The following is a 20,733-nucleotide window of genomic DNA, read 5'->3' as shown; positions in this document are numbered from 1 at the left end:
TTTGTGATGAAACATGTTTTTTGGCTTTAGACGATAATGTATGGCTTTGGCGTAGCAGATCAGGTCATGCTAGCATGAAACTAATATATCAAATTTCAACTAGAGAACTTGTAAGAGGAATGCATAATATCAAGTTTGTCAAAGATAAAGTGTGTGATGCATGTCAACTAAGAAAATAAATAAAAAATAGTTTCAAATCAAAAAATAAATTAAGCACCTCTAAACCACTACATTTGATCCACATAAATTTATTTAGACCAATTGATATAACAAATATAGGAGGTAGTAAATATGCCTTTGTAATTGTTGATGATTATAGTAGATACACTTGGACATACTTCTTGGCACATAAAAGTGATTATTTTAAATATTTTTTAAAATTTTATAAACTTATTCAAAATAAAAAGAGTTTTATGATTTTGTCAATTTATAGTGATCATGGTGGTGAGTTTCAAAATCGTGATTTTCAATATTTTTTTGAGTCAAATGAGTATAACCATAATTTCTCTTCTCTAGGAAATCCACAACAAAATTGAGTAGTTGAAAGAAAAAATAGGAGCTTACAAGAGATAAAAAGAATCATGTTAAACGAACATAGCCTACCCAAATATTTTTGGACCAAAGCCGTTAACATGACATGCTATGTCATGAACAAGGTTCTCATAAGACCATTACTTTTTAAAACTCCTTATGAATTATGAAATAATAAAAGATCCAATATCTCGTATTTTAAAGTTTTTGGTTATAAATATTTTATTTTAAATAAAATATGCCTAAGAAAATTTTGATGCAAAATTCGATAAAGGTATATTTCTTGGTTATCCCTCTATTTCTAAAGTTTTTCGTGTCTTTAATAAAAGAACCTTAGTTATAGAGGAATCTATTTATGTTGTATTTAATGAGCTTCTCAAATTTAAGAAAAATAATTTTGATGATGATTTTGATTTTGATGTTTTAAATTTGAATAAAAACTCTCCTCCCCCAAGCAACTTAAATGCATCCTCTCCCAAAGTATCCTTACCTAAGAAGTGGAAGTATGTAGATGTTCATCATAAGGAGCTAATAATAGGAGATACATCAAAAGGTGTTCAAACTCACTCTTTATTTAATAAGTTTTATACTAATGCAGCCTTCTTTTCTTAAATTGAACCAAAATGCATTGACAAAGCCCTAAAAAATGATATATGGGTTATTTCAATACAAGAGGAGTTAAATTAATTTGAGAGAAATGAGATATGAAAGCTTATTTCTAGACTTAGTGACCATTTAGTAATTGGTACCAAATGGGTCTTTAGAAACAAGCCAGATAAACCTGGTATCGTAGTTAGAAACAAGGCTAGATTAGTAGTCAAATATTTCAACCAAGAAGAAGTTATCGATTATGAAGAAACCTTCACTCCTATGGCTAGATTAGAAGCCATTCTATCACGGATAAACTTCTAAACAGGATGTTCGATGTTATGCTTATATATGTCTGTGTCTTTTGGTATGTTCATTCTTTGCCTAGCATGTAGAGGGACAGCCGAAGACTTAATAGTCCAATTTTAGTTGGGTTTGGTGGCCGCTTTAGGCTTATAAATAAAGGTTGTGTCATGTGGACACTTGTGAGAGATTCTCGATCTATAATGGACTATTTTGACCCTTTGTTGTGCAACTGTTCAGAGCTTGTAAAGTCTGTTTATAATTTGCATTGTCTATAAAATATTTCCCGGAATATTTGCTTGTGGATCCCGAGTGATGCATTTTCTCAAACCCGTTTTCTTTTTTGTGGGTCCTAAGGGACCATGGGAGGCTTCGGGGAGGCTGACCTTTGCGAACGGACACGCAAGGTTGCCGCACGAATTAGGCAAAACCAGCTAGGTCCGTGATAGATGGTATTAGAGTGGGACAAGCACTCATAGAAATACTTAGTATGCAAATGTGGGGGACCTAGCGGGGCTGCGTTAAGGGCAATCAGCACGCGTGATCGTTTGGGGGAAAACGGACATGGAGATGTAGGGAAAAGGAGTCGCTCGGTGGAACGAGCATTGAGATTGGCATTCAGAGGAATGTCCAACCCTTCGCGTAAGAGGCACCATGAGAACAAGCAAGCTTGGAAGAATGCGGAACACACAAAGGTTGGGATGGTTGAGTTTGAACTACGGCTCAACGTTGATAACTATACTTGATGGTGCTCAAGGCAAGCGAGGCACTTAGTAAAGGATGAGACCATGCAAGGTGGAATGAGTTGCTCAGCGACTGAAAGAGTTGTGCAAAGCTCATAGAGGTGAGGGTAATTGCTAACTCAAAGAATTCGGTACTCATGCATGGGCTCGTATGCGGACGATGGAATGTTCGTGGCTATCCCAAGGCGACCGAAACTCGACGTCATGGAGTATTGAAACTTTCTCTTTGGCATGTGAAGGATACGTTCGTAGGAGGCTGAAATGTGCAACGAGTTTAGCATGTTGCTAGGCCTTGAGTGGTGCAGCTGGAGCTGTATTGACGTGGAGTCACAATCTAGCAAGTGCGTTTGCAGGAGGCAAAACAATGCACAGTTTGTTCAGCAAATCGGAGTACTTCAAGGGGATAGTGGTCTCCGAAACGAAGAGAGATGTTGCTCCAACGGGATAGTTTTCCAGGAGGGATAAGTTCCGGCTCTCTAGAGGGAGAATCATGTGGGACAGACCGCACATATTGAGGAGGAGTACCTCAACAAACAACAACTCCACAAAGCTCAATGGATCGAGCAAGCGACGAGGAGTCGTCACATGATCTCGCTTGAGAGAATGCATTGGCGGATGCATTGTGAGATCAAGTGGGAGAGAGACACAAAGCAACACAAATGAAGGCACACTTGGAGTCGATATGGAGATTGGACTCAAGGGAGGGCTGACCCATAGAATGGTGGGTGCGAAGGCTACCATCAACTCAATGCAAAACGAGGAGCGGAGCAACTTGGGTGTAACTTGGTGAAGTACCCAAGCCGTATGAAGGGAGCCAGTATAGAAGATAGAACATTGAGCGGAGGCACAGTGCTTTCCTTGGACAAAGGTCAAGGACATGAACTCTTGCAAAGGCAAGAGCATGATCATGTTATTCCATGGGTCCTTCATTCTGATGGAGTAGACTCATCTTGCATGGTGCCAAAGATAAAGAGAGCTTCTGGGCACATGCACCTTATCTCGGAGAAGCATTTGATGGAGGAACTAAGGTGACTCAACTTGCGGAGGCGAAGTTGGGTTCAAAAGACCTTAGCACGGGGCAAGAGGACCTAGAGGCGGGTACTCTTGAAGAATATGCCATAGTGTTGCCATTTAAGTTGCCATGAAGGAAGCGGTGCGCAGCGAAGATTGTGCTGGTAGGGGCAGAGGCCCAGGATCCAGACAATGGTGTACTAATTACAGTGAAGTCGGGGGACTTCGGGAGCTACTAGGCAACGGACTGTCCTAGAGCAGTGCTTCATCTCGGTGTGACCCAAGAGTGGGTGGATGAAGGTCGATTGCCAAAGGAGCGAACAAAATCGAAGGTGGAAGAGACCTTGCGATGTATTGGCAGAGTGTTAGAACCCTTGCAGATTCTAAACTTGGGGTTGATCTCTTTAGCGGATCGACCTCCTTGGAACTCTATAGGGGTTCCTCCCTCCAAGTTGCTGCTCAAAGGCTGCAGAAATGATTCATCTATTGCTTATGAAAAGAGAAGGAATACATGGCTATTTATAGGGCTTCTAAACCCTAACTCCTAATATGACTCCTACTTAAGACTCCTATTTCCTTACAACTCCTAATTCTTCTCTAAGAAAAAACCTCCTACATGAATGTCCTTCTCAATTAGGACTCTCCTAGCTAGAGTCCTAATAGAATGTCCCTCTCAATTAGGACTCTCCTAGCTAGAGTCCTAACAGAGTCCTAATAGAATGTCCCTCTTAATTAGGACTCTCTTAGCTAGAGTCCTAACATATCCGCCCTCTTCAAATTAGCCTTGTCCTCAAGGCTGAGATTCTATGAACTCAGGGAATCGGGTCTTCAGCTCCTCATATGGTTCCCATGTGGCGTCTTCAAGTGGTAGATTATTCCAATGCACTAGTACTTCAGTAGAGGGATGTCGACGACGCATCACGATCCTACGATCGAGGATGGCTTGTGGTTGGGCTTGAATAACTCCATCCTCAGTTGTGTTGGGCTGTTGGATCTGGGGTGACTCGTGTTCTCCCAACTTGGGCTTTAGGCATGATACGTGGAAGATAGGGTGAATTTTGGCATCCTCGGGTAATTTAAGTCTGTATGCCACGGCTCCAATACGCTCTGTGATCTGATAGGGCCCATAAAAACGTGGGGATAGCTTCATAGAGGCTCGAGTGTTGATAGAGAGTTGCTTGTATGGTTATAGGCGAAGATAAACCCAATCTCCTACTGAAAATTCTCTTTCACTTCGTCGTGTGTCGGCTTGCTGCTTCATTCTAGCTTGAGCGGTAGAGAGATTATCTTTTAACAGTTGTAAGAGTTTGTCCCTATCAATCAATTCTTGGTCAACCTGATCTACCTTGGCCGAGCCAATTACATACTTTGGAATCACAAGGGTTGGTCGACCATACAATGCTTCATAAGGGGCACATTTTGTAGATAAATGATATGTAGTATTATACCACCATTCGGCCTAGGGAAGCCATTTCGCCCACTCTTTTGATCGGTCGCTAGCGAAACACCGGAGGTATGTCTCTAAGCACCTATTTACCGCCTCTGTTTGGCCGTCAGTTTGTGGTCTTGAGTTTGCTGTCTTGTAATTGAAATAACTCGGTCCAAAATTTACTAGTGAAGATCCTATCATGATCACTTACGATGGACCTTGGCATGCCATGCAGTTTAACAATATTTTCTATGAAAATCTGGGCAATACTAGCAGTAGTGTAGGGATTTCTCACAGCACAAAAATGAGCATATTTCGTAAGTCGATCAACCACCACAAGAATCATGATTTTACCTTTGGAAGATGGCAGCCCTTCAATGAAGTCCATGGAGATGTCAGTCCACACTGAGTCTGGTATGGGTAGTGGTTGTAGCTTCCCTGGATTTGCCATAGTTTCACCCTTGTGCTGTTGACATACATCACATTGTGCCACATATTCAGCAATAATTTTTTTCATCCCTCTCCAATAAAAATTTTGCTTCACTCTCTTGTAGGTTCTTAGGAATCCAGAGTGCCCTGCTGAAGGTATGGAGTGCATTTCATGCAAGATGATTGCGATGCAAGGGGAGTCATGTATAAGCACAATGCGACCTTTGTAGCGTAGATCCCTCGAATCCCAAGTGTAGTGGGATATTGCACTTGGATCCTCCTCCAATTTTTTTATGATGTTGCTAATCTCTGGATCCTTCTTACATTCTTCCCTAATGTCCTCGAGGAGACCGGTGGTAGGAAGGGAGATGGCTGAAACCTTAGCTTGTTCAAGTAGCTGTGAGAGTACATCTGCAACAACGTTTTCTTTCCCCTTTTTGTAAATAATTTCATAATCAAATTCAAGAAGTTTGGTTACCCATTTTTGCTGCTCAAGGGATGATATCCTTTGCTCCAAAAAGTACTTGAGGCATTTATGGTCAGTTTTAATTTGAAATCGCCGGCCGATCAAGTAGGGTCTCCACCTCGTTACTGCGTGTACAATGGCAAGCATATCCTTATCATATACTGACATGTTTTGATGGGAGGGAGATAATGCCTTGCTAGTATATGTGAGTGGTCGATCATTTTTCATGAGAACGGCTCCAATTCCGACTCCAGATGCGTCGGCCTCAATGATGAAGGGTCTATTGAAATCTGGTAGCATAAGCACCGGCGTCGTTGTCATGGCTGCTTTAAGTTTGTTGAAGGCAGCAGAGGCTTTGTCCGACCATTAGAAAGCATCTTTTTTCAGTAAAGAAGTGAGTGGTGCACTGATCTTCCCATAGTCCTTAACAAATTTTCGGTAGTAGCCCGTTAGTCCAAGGAACCCCCGCAGTAATTTCACGTTTGTAGGTTTCGGCCAACCTTGCATTGCCTCAATTTTTGTTGGGTCTACCGCCACTCCTTCTTTTGATATTATATGCCCAAGGTACTTTACTTTTTGCTAGAGAAAGCTGCACTTTGGTTGCTTTACAAAAAGAGTATTCTCCCGAAGGATCGTCAAAATAATCCGTAAATGCTGAAAGTGAATCTCAAGAGAAGGGCTGTAAACGAGAATATCATCGAAAATAACCAGCACAAATTTACGAAGAAAGCTTCGAAAAATATCGTTCATGAGACTTTGAAAGGTTGAAGGAGCATTAGTGAGTCCAAAAGGCATTACCAAGAATTCATAATGGCCATTATGTGTGCGAAATGCAGTTTTTGGAATGTCATCGTCACATACCCGAATTTCGTGGTAACCGGATCGGAGGTCCAACTTCGTGAAGACTCGAGCTCCTTTTAATTCATCAAGAAGTTCATCCACCACTGGTATTGGGTACTTGTCCTTGACGGTGATGCCATTTAAAGCTCGGTAGTCGATGCACATCCACCAAGTTCCATCCTTCTTGCGTACAAGTAGCACCGGTGAGGAATAGGGGCTGCAACTTGGCTGAATCACCCCTATTTCAAGCATCTCCTTTATGATCTTTTCAATTTCATCTTTCTAGAGGTGAGGATATCGGTATGGTCGAGTGTTCGCTGGTGGCTTGCCCGGAAGGATTGGAATTCGATGGTCATGTTGCCGAGAAGGAGGAAGACCGCGCGGTTCAGCAAATATGTCGGCAAATTCAGTAAGCAATTGGGCAAGATTTTGATTTTCAATTTCTATTTTCTTCTCTTCTTGTTGTGGCTGGAGATGCATCAAAAAGCCACCATTTACCTTGTGCAAACTTTCTCCATTCGTTGGGTCGAAATAGTGGTAACGTTGCTTCTGCGCTTCCCACGTAGGATGATCTATTTGCCCTTACAGTAGAATTTCATAATTAATTTAGAAAAGTTCCAAGAGACATCACCTAGTGTAGTCAGCCATTCTATACCAAGCACTGCCTCATAGTCATCGATTTGTAGGAGGAAGAAATCAGTGATAATTTCTTGGTCTTGTAGTAATAGTTTCACCTGCGGGCATCTTTGGTCGCACTTTAGGATTCTGCCGTTGGCAACCTTTACATCGAACTTGCTGCAACCTTCAATATGTAGTGTCATCCGAGCAGCAACCTTACCTTTTAGGAAGTTATTAGTGCTACCCGTGTCGATGAGAACAGTGATCGGCTGTTGTTTGAGAAGGCCTCTAACTTTCATCGTTTGCGGATTTGAGTAGCTAGCTAGTGCGTGTACCGTAATGTCGGTCGGCTGTGGCTCTTCTTCCATATCTTCTTCTTCATGTTTAAGGCTCTCTTCTAGATGTTCAATGACCTCATCTTCTACTGGTTCAATCATAAGAAGTCTACCTTTTTTACAGTGATACTCGTGGCTCCACGGCTCGTCGCAATGCCAACATAACCCCTTCGCAGATCGCTCCCGAAGTTCTTCTCTTGTTAACCTTTTCGGTGCAGGGACTCGGTTGATAGTAGGGGGGGCTGAGGGCTTTAGTATTGTAGGTCGTGGAGTGATCCTAGTCCTCCGGGCTTCATGGTTCAATCGCTCCTCTTGTAGTCGTGCGAAAGAGATGGCTGCCATAAGCGTGTAAGGTTGTCGCGCCTTAACTTCTCCCTGGATCTCTGGCTTTAAGCCCTTAATAAAGGTCCCCAATAATTGTTTTTCAGACCAGTCATGAGTTTGATTAGATAACCTTTCAAACCTGGTTTGGTACTCCTGAATGGTGGAGGTTTGTCGGATCTTTGCTAGTTGTCCGTCAATGTTCTCGTAATAAGTTGGTCCGAAGCGGATCAGTAGTCCATCTTTGAATTGTCGCCATGAAAGGACTCCATAAGTGTGTTCAAACCAGTCAAACCATTGTATGGCATCCCCTTCAAGATGTATAGCTGTAATTTCCACCATGGATGCATCCATAGTTTTATGGTACCGAAAATATCGCTCCGCGCGCGAGATCCAACGAATTGGGTCTCCTTCTTCCCATCTAGGGAAGTCCACTCTCATGCGTGAATAGTTGGGGTCGGTTATAGAGCCTCCCCTCTCTTGGAAGTCATCTCTTTGGGCATGATGTGATTGGTTAGAGCTCTCTCCTTGATGTGATTTCTTCGGGCTTGGTGGTCGGCCCAAACTGAATTCGGTAAGGAGAGTCTGAATCTTATCCTCCATTCGTGCCTCAAAGGCTTCAAATTTTGCATTGATTGTCTCCTCAAATGCCATAGTATATGACTCCAAATCTGTGATGTTAAGATCTCTTTTTTGTTGATGGGTTAAAGGCATGTATAGGTTTGATAGAAATCCGTGAAAGTTTGCTGCAGAATTGTGTTGTCTTGTAAGAGCAGAATTATCGTCGAAGAAACAGCGGTTTCTCGACAAAATCTCCATAAAAAATTTGAGAGATTTGAGGAGGGAATTGACAGCAATATCTCAGTTTATATGATAGCAAGGATGTCCAATTTAATCAAGAAAATTTCGGCAGTAACAGTAAGAAAATTGGTGTAAGTTGCGATAGCAGAATTCTCGTCAAAAAATTTCAGCAACTTACGATGAAAATTTGCAGCAATATAGGAACGAATTTTTTTTTTTTTGGATTTTCGAATAGGGATAACTAAATTGCAGCAGTAGTAAGGTAGGAAACCAGAACCTATTGCAATTCGCTGGGAGATCAAAGGATGATCTACGGTGGTGGAGATGACGGTGGAATTTGGCGACGATCTTTTAAGCAATTGTGGGAATTGCTTTGAGCGGTTGTAGAGGGTTGATGGATGGCAGTGGAAGGGCACGAGATGCCAAGAACGCTGCTCTGATACCAGGTGTTAGAACCCTTACAGATTCTAAACTTGGGGTTGATCTCTTTAGGGGATCGGCCTCCTTGGAACTCTATAGGGGTTCCTCCCTCCAAGTTGCTGCTCAAAGGCTGCAGAAAAGATTCATCTATTGCTTATGAAAAGAGAAGGAATACATAGCTATTTATAGGGCTTCTAAACCCTAACTCCTAATATGACTGCTACTCAAGACTCATATTCCCTTACAACTCCTAATTCTTCTCTAAGAAAAAACCTCCTACATGAATGTCTCTCTCAATTAGGACTCTCCTAGCTAGAGTCCTAACAGAGTCCTAACAGAATGTCCCTCTCAATTTGGACTCTCCTAGCTATAGTCCTAACACAGAGGCCACACATGGAGGGATCACAATTCAAGTTCATCCCACAAGGATCCGAATGCAATGAAGATGTCACCAAGAGGCGACATGGTGCAGTGGATCATGGTGGAATAATTCGTGGCAATGCGATACACATGAATGAGTCCTGTAAGGGGCTAGATCATACAGAGGTATGATCGGGAGCTATTGGAAGCTCCACTTCGGTGAATAACATGACGGCAAGAAGGGCTATGGATTCAAGGAGTGAAGGCCATAGTACCGTAGAGGCAGGTCTTCCGTGCGTGCATCGAATTTTGTATCGGATGAAAGCCTTGGTCATGAGCATATGGGGGGTTGTGTTCCACTAAGGGAAACGTTCGAATGCAAGTACTAGTGAGTCCCATGGGAGGGACTTGATCATGTAGAGGTATGATCGAAGCAGCTAGAGAGTTGGACTGCTCCAGAGCCCATATTCACTTAAGAGAGCCCGGCAAGTCAGAGAACAAGGTTGAGTAAGCGAACGTTACTACCAAGGAAGCTAAGGAAAACAGAATCAGTGCAAATCTTACAACGTGATGGTAGAGGCCATGCATGAGAGTTGCAGTCTGTCCTTCCATCGACCAAAGGGAGTTGCTTGGAGAACACAAAGGTGTTAAAGCAAGGGGTCGAAAGGGGTGAGGAAGCAATGTCGAGTCTAGAGGGACTTAGCTACCCAAAATCAAGCATCAGTTAGAATGGAGGTGGACTCGGAGGAGTGCCACAGAGACATATCTACTGATTGTGACAAAAAGGGATGCAGATGCGAGGTGACGGATAGTAGGGTCATAGGCATGGCAACACTATGGTACCATAGAGGCGGGACTTCCGCGAAAGTCATTGATCCCTTGCTCTCATGGAGGGAGAGCGCTTGGTCGTGAAAGGCGCTGAGGAGTTGGAGCATGTAGAGGCAAAATCCAAGTACCGAGAAAAGGCTGAAGGGCAGAGGCCAAGGAACTTCGTAAGACTAGTGTCAACGAGCTTCTCATCAAGATAGCCGAAAGTGAAGGACTTCGGGTCAGGCAAGAGTGCACAACCAAGGAACGAAGTAGGAAGTACGTGATGCTGTACCTTTGCTACTCAGTGGAGTAGGCGGCAGGGTTGATGGAGAAGATGATACAATCCCAAAGGTGACCAAATCTATTAGAGAATTACTCCAAGTTGGAGTGAAAACTTCCTGCATTCCAGAAGTTCGATGGCATCGAGAAGGTGAATCACAGTAACTAACTCAACGCAAGGAGTGCAAACACTTCAAGTGCTTCAAAAGTGTGAACAAAGAGTAAGCAAAGGCCAGTAACTAGCTCGATGCATGGAGTATAACCTCGAGGAGGCGAGCGAAGTTAAGTAACCTTTGCCTTCTTAACTCTTAAGAGAATGGGCGAAACCGAGTACCCCAATTCTCTTATCTGGCAAAGGAGCTCTGCATAGGTTCAAAGACCCTTTGAAGATATTAGAAGACAATAGTTGTCAAATTCTCACCATTGGTGATTAGTGCTACTGAGAGTAGAGCATCCACCTCATTTCCCAATAGAATGCTAATTGAAAGTGGAAGTGATGCGAATCTACTTGGAAGTGATAACTAAGTGAAAAAAGAGTCGATGAGCAAATTTTATGGAGGAAGGACCAAAAACTTTGAAAGTTTATGAGGCGATGCTTGTTAAAGCTCCAACAAGCATCCACCCAGTTCAAGAAGCTTGAGGCATTTGAGAGACTGGTGCATAGTAAGGATTATCTTTTCCTTCATCTAGAGGATCCGTAGGAATCAACAAGAATCAACACAACTCAGCCAACCCCACACCAGACTCAGAGTCATTGGTGAGTTAAAGTAGCATGGTGGATCAAAGGTTTGACTACTGAAAAATAGCAGCGGAGAGCAGTTGGGAGCCAGGAGGCGCATTGCAGCTGGAGCAGAAGATTGAAGACTCAGCAAAGGCAAGGAGTTATAATGTTGGCAAAGGTATCGATGAGGATGTCGAAGGAATAAGTGGGGGAGAATATCACGGACAAACTTCTAAACAGGATATTCAATGTAATGCTTATGTATGTCCGTATCTTTTGGTATGTTCATTCTTTACCTAGCATGTAGAGGGACAGCCGAAGGCTTAATAGTCCCATTTTAGTTGGGTTTGGTGGCCGCTTTAGGCTTGTAAATAAAGGTTGTGTCATGTGGACACTTGTGAGAGATTCTCGGTCTGTAATGGACCATTTTGACCCTTTGTTTTGTAACTGTTCAGAGCTTGCAAAGTCTGTTTGTAATTTGTACTATCTATGAAGTGTTTCTTCGAATGTTTGCTTGTGGATCCCGAGTGAGGCATTTTCTCTAACTCGTTTTCTCTTTTGTGGGTCCTAAGGGACCATGGGTGGCTTCGGGGAGGTTGACCTTTGCGGACGGAAACACAAGGGTGCCGCATGACTTAGGCAAAACCAGCTAAATCCATGACAATTTAGTTATTCCTTGCTATGCTTATTGTAATAATTTGAAGTTATTTCAAATGGATGTTAAAAGTGCTTTTCTAAATGACTTTATTTTCAAAGAAATTTATGTTGAACAACTACATGGATTTGAGAGTGCTCTTTTTCCTAATCATGTGTTTAAGTTATCTAAGGATCTCTATAGATTGAAACAAGCCATAAGGGCTTGGTATTGGAGGCTTAGTTCTTTCCTTATTCAAAATAATTTCTCGAAAAGCAAAGTCAATACTACATTATTTATTAAAAATTTTAAAAATAATTTTTTTATTATTCAAATTTATGTTGATGATATTATTTTTGGTTCTATAAATGATTCTTTATGTGAATCTTTTACCAAAAATATAAGCCAAGAATTCGAAATGAGCTTAATTGACGAATTAACCTTTCTCTTAAGATTACAAATTAAGCAACTAAGTGATAAAATTTTTGTTAGTCAAACTAAATATACTTTAGATCTATTAAAATAGTTCAATATAGATAGTTTTAAGGCTATTAACACACCAATGAGCACTTCCACAAAGTTAGATATGAACCATGACGGAGAAAATTTTGATCAAAAAAACTTATAGGGGTATGATATGTAGTTTGCTATATCTCACCACAACTAGACTAGACATTATATTTAGTGTTGAACATTATACTAGATTTCAATCTAATCCCAAGCAATCTCACTTTAAAGCTGTTAAAAGGATTTTTAGATACCTAAAAGGAACTCATAATCTAGGTTTATGGTATCCAAAATCTAAAAATTTTAAATTATTTATTTATGCCAATGCAGATTTTGCTAGATGTAGAATAGATAGAAAAAGCATATCTAAAACATATCAACTCTTAGATCATGCGCTTGTTTTTAGGATCAAGTCGGCACTAAGAAGGGAAGAGGGGAGGGGGGGTGAATTAATGCTTATGATAAAAACATCGGTTTTAAAAAATTATGTTTGATAAAAACCAATATCGGAAAAGGGTGCTTGACTTAGAGTAAGTGAACCAAGCAATTAACTCAGAAGATAATAGCAATAATAATGAAAAGCAAAATAGAAATTGCACACCGAGTTTGTAGTGGTTCGGTTGTCATGACCTTGCTACAAGTCATTGAATGGGCCAAACAACATGCTCAATTTAGTCCTGATTTAGGCTCAATTGGCCCCTAATTGAGTTAGCATTGTTTCATTCCAAAACTAACTCAATTAGACCTAACTAACTTGATCTAGACATATGATTACAAGCACAAATCCTATATTGTCCGACATATCATTGGTTTATTCAACACTTCGTCCGATCCTTTTGGCGCATCGTCCTCTCTTACAACATATTGCCTAATTAACATGTTGACCTCTACAACATCCAATCTCCTTGGCGCAATGTTTGATCTTTCTGGACCGATTCCCAAACTCATGGCATGAAGCCTTCTGTTGATACGTCAATCGATTCTCTGGCTCGACATCCAATCTTCTAACATGTTCCACTTCGGCCCAATGTTCGATTCCTCCTACTTTAATTGATTTACCTTTTCTGATCAATGTTAGTCCTGCGTTACTCAAAACACAGATTAAATCGTAACTCATTAGTAATTTCATCATCAAAATCTGAGATTTAATAATCTCTCATTTTTTTATGATGACAATAAATTGATGATGGAATTTAAACCAAACTCTCCATATCAATATGTCATATCAAAATGAACCTTGAATTCAAGTCAAAGCAATTTTAATAATAATTCACATCATATGCAATTTCATATATACAACATCATAATAAAATTATGAGTATTGCATACATAATCATAATTTTAAAACATCAAAGTGCATCATATTATGCATGATTCAAATCATCATTATAACTTTTCCCACTTTGTCATCAACAAAAAGGAAAAAGTACAACTAGCAAAATTTTAATTATGCAAGCTAGTAAGATAGCAAGTTTTGCATTATGTAAGCTAGCAAGTTTTAGAGATGTGCAAGTTTAGCATGTTTGCTTTTCTTTTCGATATTCAAGCTAGCAAGTTTTTGAAGAAGAATGTAAGATAGTAAAAGCAAGTTTTACATCATTTTAGAACATTCAGGCTAGCAAGTTTTTTAAGATGTGCAAGTTATAACATGCATCATGAGTATTGCCTCTCCTAAGATGTGTAAGTTTTGCTTCTCTTGAGATGTGCAAGATAGCACTTCTTGCTTCTCTTTTGAGATGAGCAAGCTAGCAAGTTTTTCCTTTCTTTGCAATCTAGGAATTTTTACAAGTTTACAAGTTTTTGCTTCTAGAATTATGCATGCTAGCAAATCTTTCTCCCCCTTTGTCATTGTCAAAAAGATAGAAGAAGAGGAGAATAATACAATGGTGCAATTAATTTCCCTTTACATCAATTATCAAGTCATCACATGAAATATATCAAGAAACATTAACTTAATGATGAGATATACAATTCATGAATACAAAGGAATTATACATAATAAAAATCATGTCATGAAAGATAATATTAAATATCATGTGAATACTAAAAGACAGGATTCATTTTGATAAATCTTCTTTTAAATAATAAAAAATAAATCTTAGAAGATCAAATAGTAAAAGATCTTCAGAAGAAATTTTAAGTCATGAATTCTGAGAAATCAAGAGAAAAATTATGATTCATTTGGATAAATATTCTCTTTAATAAAATGTAAGAATTATTCGAGAATAAAAAGTAAGGGATCTTGATTCATATAAAGAAAATCTCAAGTTATGATTCCAAGAATTCAAGATCATGATATAGATAAAACTCATTCAAATTCAAAATTTCATATTATCAAAATCATCAAAATCACTTTCTTAATTCAAGAGATAACATAAAATAGATTTATCATTAAGAATCACTTATTGAAAAATAAAAAAGATTTAGAGATATTTTCAAGTAAAATGTATTCTCCTCTTTTTGTTTCAATTTAAGTGATTTGATTTCATATAAGCATGCCTAAGTTTTTTATGCCAAATCAAAACATACATCATTGTTTAAAACTAAAAAAGCAAATTTATCATAGAAATCATCAAAATCAATAAACTATAAATCACAAAAATCATCATTACTTCAAATCATCATGCATAATTAAATTGTTAAATCATCAAGCATAATTTAAAATCATCATCTTGTTACTAATATTTCCAATTCTAGTGATCTTTCCTTTATTGTTTTGGCTAGTGAGCTTTATGAAGTATTTTGGATCTTCAATTATAAGCCTTGAGCATCCACTATCAGGACTTTTGCTCCTAGCTTTCAATTGTACAATTGTTTAGAAAAAAAAGTGGGATTGCTATAGGTACCCATTTAACTTTAGGTCCCTCATGTTTTGGTCTATCACTCTTAGCATTTGGCATTAAGTCATTCATGGTTCCTTTAGAAACTCAAACCAATTTATGTGAGCCAATGTAAAAAAAATCATGCTTCTCTTTCTAGTGATTTTAAAATTTTTTAAAAAATTAATTATTGAGAATGACTATTGTATGTTAATTCCTTGCACTAAGTATAAAAAAATTAGATTCACTTAAGAAGGAAAATATATTACTACATCAAATAATAACAAAAGAAAGATCATTGGAATTAAAATGAATATTAACAAATTAAATCTTTGAAGATATTTTAAGATGTCATGCTATTGATCATGATGATTTTTCGTGATGATGCTTGTTTTTCGAGTTTAAACGATAATGCATTCCTCTATGTAATTTTATAGTAAGGTAAAAGAGTTTTGGTTGGGTCACTTACCTCGTTGTCGAATGCCACCAAGGCATGGTTCACAACCTCGTTTTCGGATGCACTTGATTTATCCCATGTCGCCTTGAGTACTTTTTTCTTCTTTTGTAGCTTTTTCACTTGTAGATAATTGCTTTTAAGGTGCCTTGATCGATTACATTCATAGCAAGTTATTGTGTTCTGTTTAAGTTCATTTTTGTTCTTAGTTTCCTGTTTTATAATTTTTTGAATTTTCTCGTCAAAAGTTCGATGCCATCATCATCATCACTTGAGTTATCACTCAAGTGATATTATTTGGTTCTCAGTGTTGTATCCTTTATATTCTTTGGAAGGTTATTCTCATGTTCGTCTTGTGCCATACAACTTATTTCATAGATCATTAAGGACATGATAAGTTCTCCAAGCCGAAAATTGTTTAGGCCCTTTGCTTTTTAAATGACAATTACTTTGGGATCCCAACTTTTTAGAAAGGATCTTAGAATCTTGTTTACAAGTTCAAGATTAGAAAAATTTTTACCAAGTGTTTTTAAACCATTGATGATATCCGTAAAATGAGTGTACATGTCTCCAATGGTTTCGCTTGGTTCCATTCAAAATAATTCAAAACTATACATTAAAAGATTAATTTCTGAATCTTTTAACTCTACTAGTGTCTTTGTGTGTGATTTCAAGAGTATATCAAATGTCATGCATAATTTCGTAAATAAAAACTTGATTAAATTTATTTTTAACTAGAGCACAAAACAAAGCGTTCATTGCTTTAGCATTCAAAGAAAAAGTCTTCTTCTCCAAATCATTCCATTCGTTCATTGGTTTGGAAGACTTTTCAAAATTACTTTCAACAATGTTTCATAAATCAAAATTCATAGAAAGTAAGAAAACTCTCATTCAAGTTTTCCAATATGTGTAGTCCGTCCCATTGAACATAGGAGTACGAATGATAGAGTGACCCTCTTGAAAGCAAAAAAATATATCTCTCTTAGGTATTAAACCAAACAGAGAGAAACTAACTCTGATACCAACTATTAAGATCAAGTTGGTACTAAGAGGAGATGGGGGGGTGGGATGAATTAGTGCTTACGATAAAAATGTCGGTTTTGAAAAATTACATTCGATAAAAACCAATATCAGAAAAGAGTGCTTGACTTAGAGTAAGTGAACTAAGCAATTAACTCATAAGGTAATAGCAATAATAATAAAATGCAGAATAGAAATTGCACACTGAGTTTATAGTGGTTCGGTCATCGTGACCTACATCCACTCTCGATTCCTCTTCACTCGAGGCCACTAGCTTCCACTATTGATCTTCTTTCAATGGGCAAATATCAACTACCTTTACAACTCTTTCTCTTTTTCATAGGCTCAGGAGAGAATATTTACACCTCTCTTTCTTTTAGACCTCACTCCTTCCTTAGAAACCTTCTAACTCTAGGAGGAAGAGATTTACTAAATTTAGAGAGATTACAACACTTTTTTAACTTAGAATTCTTTTCCCTTTCTGCTCAATTCTTGCATCTCTATGTAGGAATAACTAGGGTATTAATAGACCCCAAATGGCTTTAAAAATGGACCAAAATATGTCTCATCCCGGGTTTTTCGGGTCCTAGCGGTGCCACCGCTTATGTTGGGTGGTCCTACCACTTGCAGTATTGACAATGGGTGGTACCACTACTTGTGCTGGACGTTGCTATCACCTGCAGCATGATCATGCATGGTAGGATATAATGTAATTTGACATTTTGATACCATCATGATTTGAAATATTTATGATTTGAAATGATGCTTGCAATACTTGATTTTTTTTATTTTTTTTATGAAATGATGTGAAAGTCAACAACTATCATTTTCTAAAATGATACCTTATTTTAATTTGTCATATTGAATACTTTATCTTTATTATTATTTGAAAATTGATGTAAAGGGAAAAGAATTATAACATTATATTCTTTCCTTTTTTTTTACAATGACAAAAAGGGAGAAAAATTGCTAGCTTGCACATTTCAAAGGGAAGTAAAAAACTTGCTAGCTTAGATATTTCACTAAAAATTGCTAACTTGCACATTGCAAAAGAAAAGCAAATATTATCAAACTTGCACATCTCTAAAATTTGCTAGCTTGTATGTTCTCTAAAATGATGGAAAATTTGCTAAATTACTAACTTGCATATCTCAAAATTGCTAGTTGCATTTCTTTTTCTTAGTGATGACAAAGAGGGAAAAGATATGATGATGATGTATACGTTATGATGATAATCATGCATGGGATGATGTACTTAGATGTTTTGATTATGCATGATTTTATATTGCATGCAATGATTTGATTGGTTCCTTCAATATTCATGTTGCATGCAATGGTAAAATACTTATAATTCTCTGAATTCAAAGTTTCTATCAATACGATATATTGATAGGGGGAGTTTAGTTCAACTCTGTCATCAATTAGTTATCATCATAAAAAAGGGAGAGATTGTTGAATCTCATATTTTGATGATGAAACCAATTGATAGCATTTATGATTTAATCTGTGTTTTGAGTTATATAGGATTAGCTTCAATCATGAAGAGACAATTAAAGCAGGAAGAATCAATGTTGGGCTTGAGTGAAACATGTCAAAAGATTGGACATCGAGCCGAAGGATCGATCGATGTGTCAGTAGAAGGCTTTGTATCATGAGTTCAGGCATCGGGCTTAGAAGAGCAGATATTGAAACAAGAAGATTAGAGTTGTGGAGGTCAACATGTTAATTGGGAAAAAGGCAACAAAAAAAGACGACGCGTCGAAGGATTGGACGAAGCGCCGATGAACTAATGACATGTCGAACAACATGTGATGAACTAGTAGTTTTAGTTATAATTGGGTTGATTTAGAATGTAATTAAGCTAACTCAATTATGGGCCGATTGGGCCTGAATTGTGATTGTTTTAGGCCAAAAGAAAGGCCCATTCAGTGACCCAAACGTTAGGTCAAGCAGTGGCACCGCTAGAGGCTCAGTCTCCATAACAGTCTCCGAGACTGTGTCAGGCGGTAGGACCACTAAACTAGGCAATGGTGCCTCCTAGACATAGTCTCCTAAATTGTGTCAGGCGATGGTACCGTCAGAATGAGCCATGATACCACTATGTGTCAATGTTGTAGGCGGTAGTACCACCTAGCGCAGGCGATGGTACCGCCAGGACTCGGGAAACCTGAGATGAGACCTTTTTTGGCTCCAATTTTGAATCCATTTAGGGTTTATAAATATACCAACTATTCCTACATGGAGAAGGATGAATTAGAGCAGAAATGGGTTGTTATTCTAGGTTGTAAAATTGCTAAAGTTCTCCTCCTTGCTTTTTAGTTTTGAAATCATTCAAGAGAGGTGTGAGGCTTGTAAGGGTTGTCTCCTAAACCTATGAAAAGGAGAAAGAGTGTAAAAGGGTAGTTGGTCTTCGCCCATTGAAGGAAGACCGTTAGTGGATGCCGGTGGCCTCGACGGAAGAGGAATCGGGAGTGGACGTAGGTCACGACCACCGAACCATTATAAATCGATTTGCATTTCTATTTTACTATTTATCTTTATTGCAAACTGCTTTACTTCCTCATTACTTTAGTTGCACACTCTTATGAGCATTTTCAAAGTTAAACATTGTCTAAATGATTTCATCATACGAAGATTTTTGAATCGATGTAATTTTTACGTACGTAGTAATTCACACCCGCCCCCCCTCCTCCTCCTCCTCCTCTTAGTGCCAACTTGATCCTAACATGGCGTCCACTAATGGTCTTTCTTCAATGAGTGAAGACCAACCACCCTCTTACAATACTTTCTCCTTTTTATGGGTTTAAGAGATAACCCTTACAAGCCTCACACCTCTTCTTAAATGATTACAAAACTAAAGAAGGAGGAGGAGGATACTTAGAACTTTCTTAACAATTTCACACCCCAAAATCACAAGACTTTGTTCACACTTTCGTGTTCTTTCATGCAGGAAAGAGTAGGGTATTTATAGACTCCAATGACTTCAAAAATGGAGCCAAAAAGTATCTCATCCCGGGTTTTCAGGGTACTGACGGTACCACCGCCATTATTGGGCGGTACCACCACCTACAGACTAACACAAGGTGGTACCACCACCCAGTATAGGTGGTATGACTGCTTGATAGAGCCTGGGAGACTAGGCTCTGGCGGTACCATCACTTAACATGGCAATACCACCATTTGACATGGCGGTACCACCGCTTGACAAGGTGGTACCATCGCTTGGCAGCATTAACTGTCGGCAGTATCACTGCCCAATCTGGGTAGTACCACCACCCAGACTCCTTGGGGACCAAGCCTCGGGCGGTTCCACAACCAGCTCTGGTGGTGCCACTGCCTGACGTGGCTTCAAGTGGCCAAGTGGGTCATCCATCCAGCCCAACTCAACCCTGTTTTGAGCCTAGTTGGCTCCTAATTGAGTTAGTAGAATTTCTCCCAAAACTAACTCAATTTAAAGTCTTAACTATAATAGTTAAGGCTAAAACAACTACAAGTAATCTAAGTGGTCTGGAACGTCAATTGTTCAACCGAACTCTCGGTGAAGTTCTGACGAACACTCGGCGATCTTCTAGTGAGCCTTCGGTGAACTCCCGACGATCTTCCAATAAGCCTTCAACAAACTACCGGTGATCTTCCAATGAGCTTTCAATGAACTCTTGATGAACTTCCGGTGACCTTTCACTACATCGTTTGATCTTTTGGTATATCCCTCAATTCATCTAACCCGAGACTCGATTATTGACTCCAGCCAACTTTGATTCTTCGTTAATTATTTTGCCTTCCTCACAATCATAGTTAGTCCTACATCACTTATCTCAACATATTGATTAGATCATTAATTCATTAATTGATTTCATCATCAAAATCTGAGATTCAACACATAAGAGGACGAATGATAGAGTGACTCTCTTAAAAGCCGAAAAAAAGCTATCTCTCTTGGGTGTTAAACCAAATAGAAAGAAACATGGCTCTGATACCAAATGTTAGGATCAAGTCGGCACTAAGAGGGGGGGGGGGCGGTTAAATTAGTGCTTACGATAAAAACTTATCGGTTTGGAAATTCTTGCTTGATGAAAATCGATATAAAAAAGATGTTAACTTAAAAATACATTCATAAGCATAGTGAAAGTAAGAAATCAGTTTGCAATGAAAATGAAAAGCTTAAAGTAAATGCCAACTAGATTTATAGTGGTTCGGTCATCATGACCTACATCCACTCCCGATTCCTCTTCACTCGTGGCAACTAGCTTCCACTACCGATCTTCTTTCAATGGGCGAAGATCAACTACCCTTA

This window comes from Musa acuminata, chromosome BXJ3-9 (genome assembly GCF_036884655.1).
Source record: "Musa acuminata AAA Group cultivar baxijiao chromosome BXJ3-9, Cavendish_Baxijiao_AAA, whole genome shotgun sequence".
Lineage (NCBI taxonomy): Eukaryota > Viridiplantae > Streptophyta > Magnoliopsida > Zingiberales > Musaceae > Musa > Musa acuminata.
The sequence above is the reverse complement of the archived record's forward strand: the minus strand, read 5'-3'. Positions refer to the sequence as shown.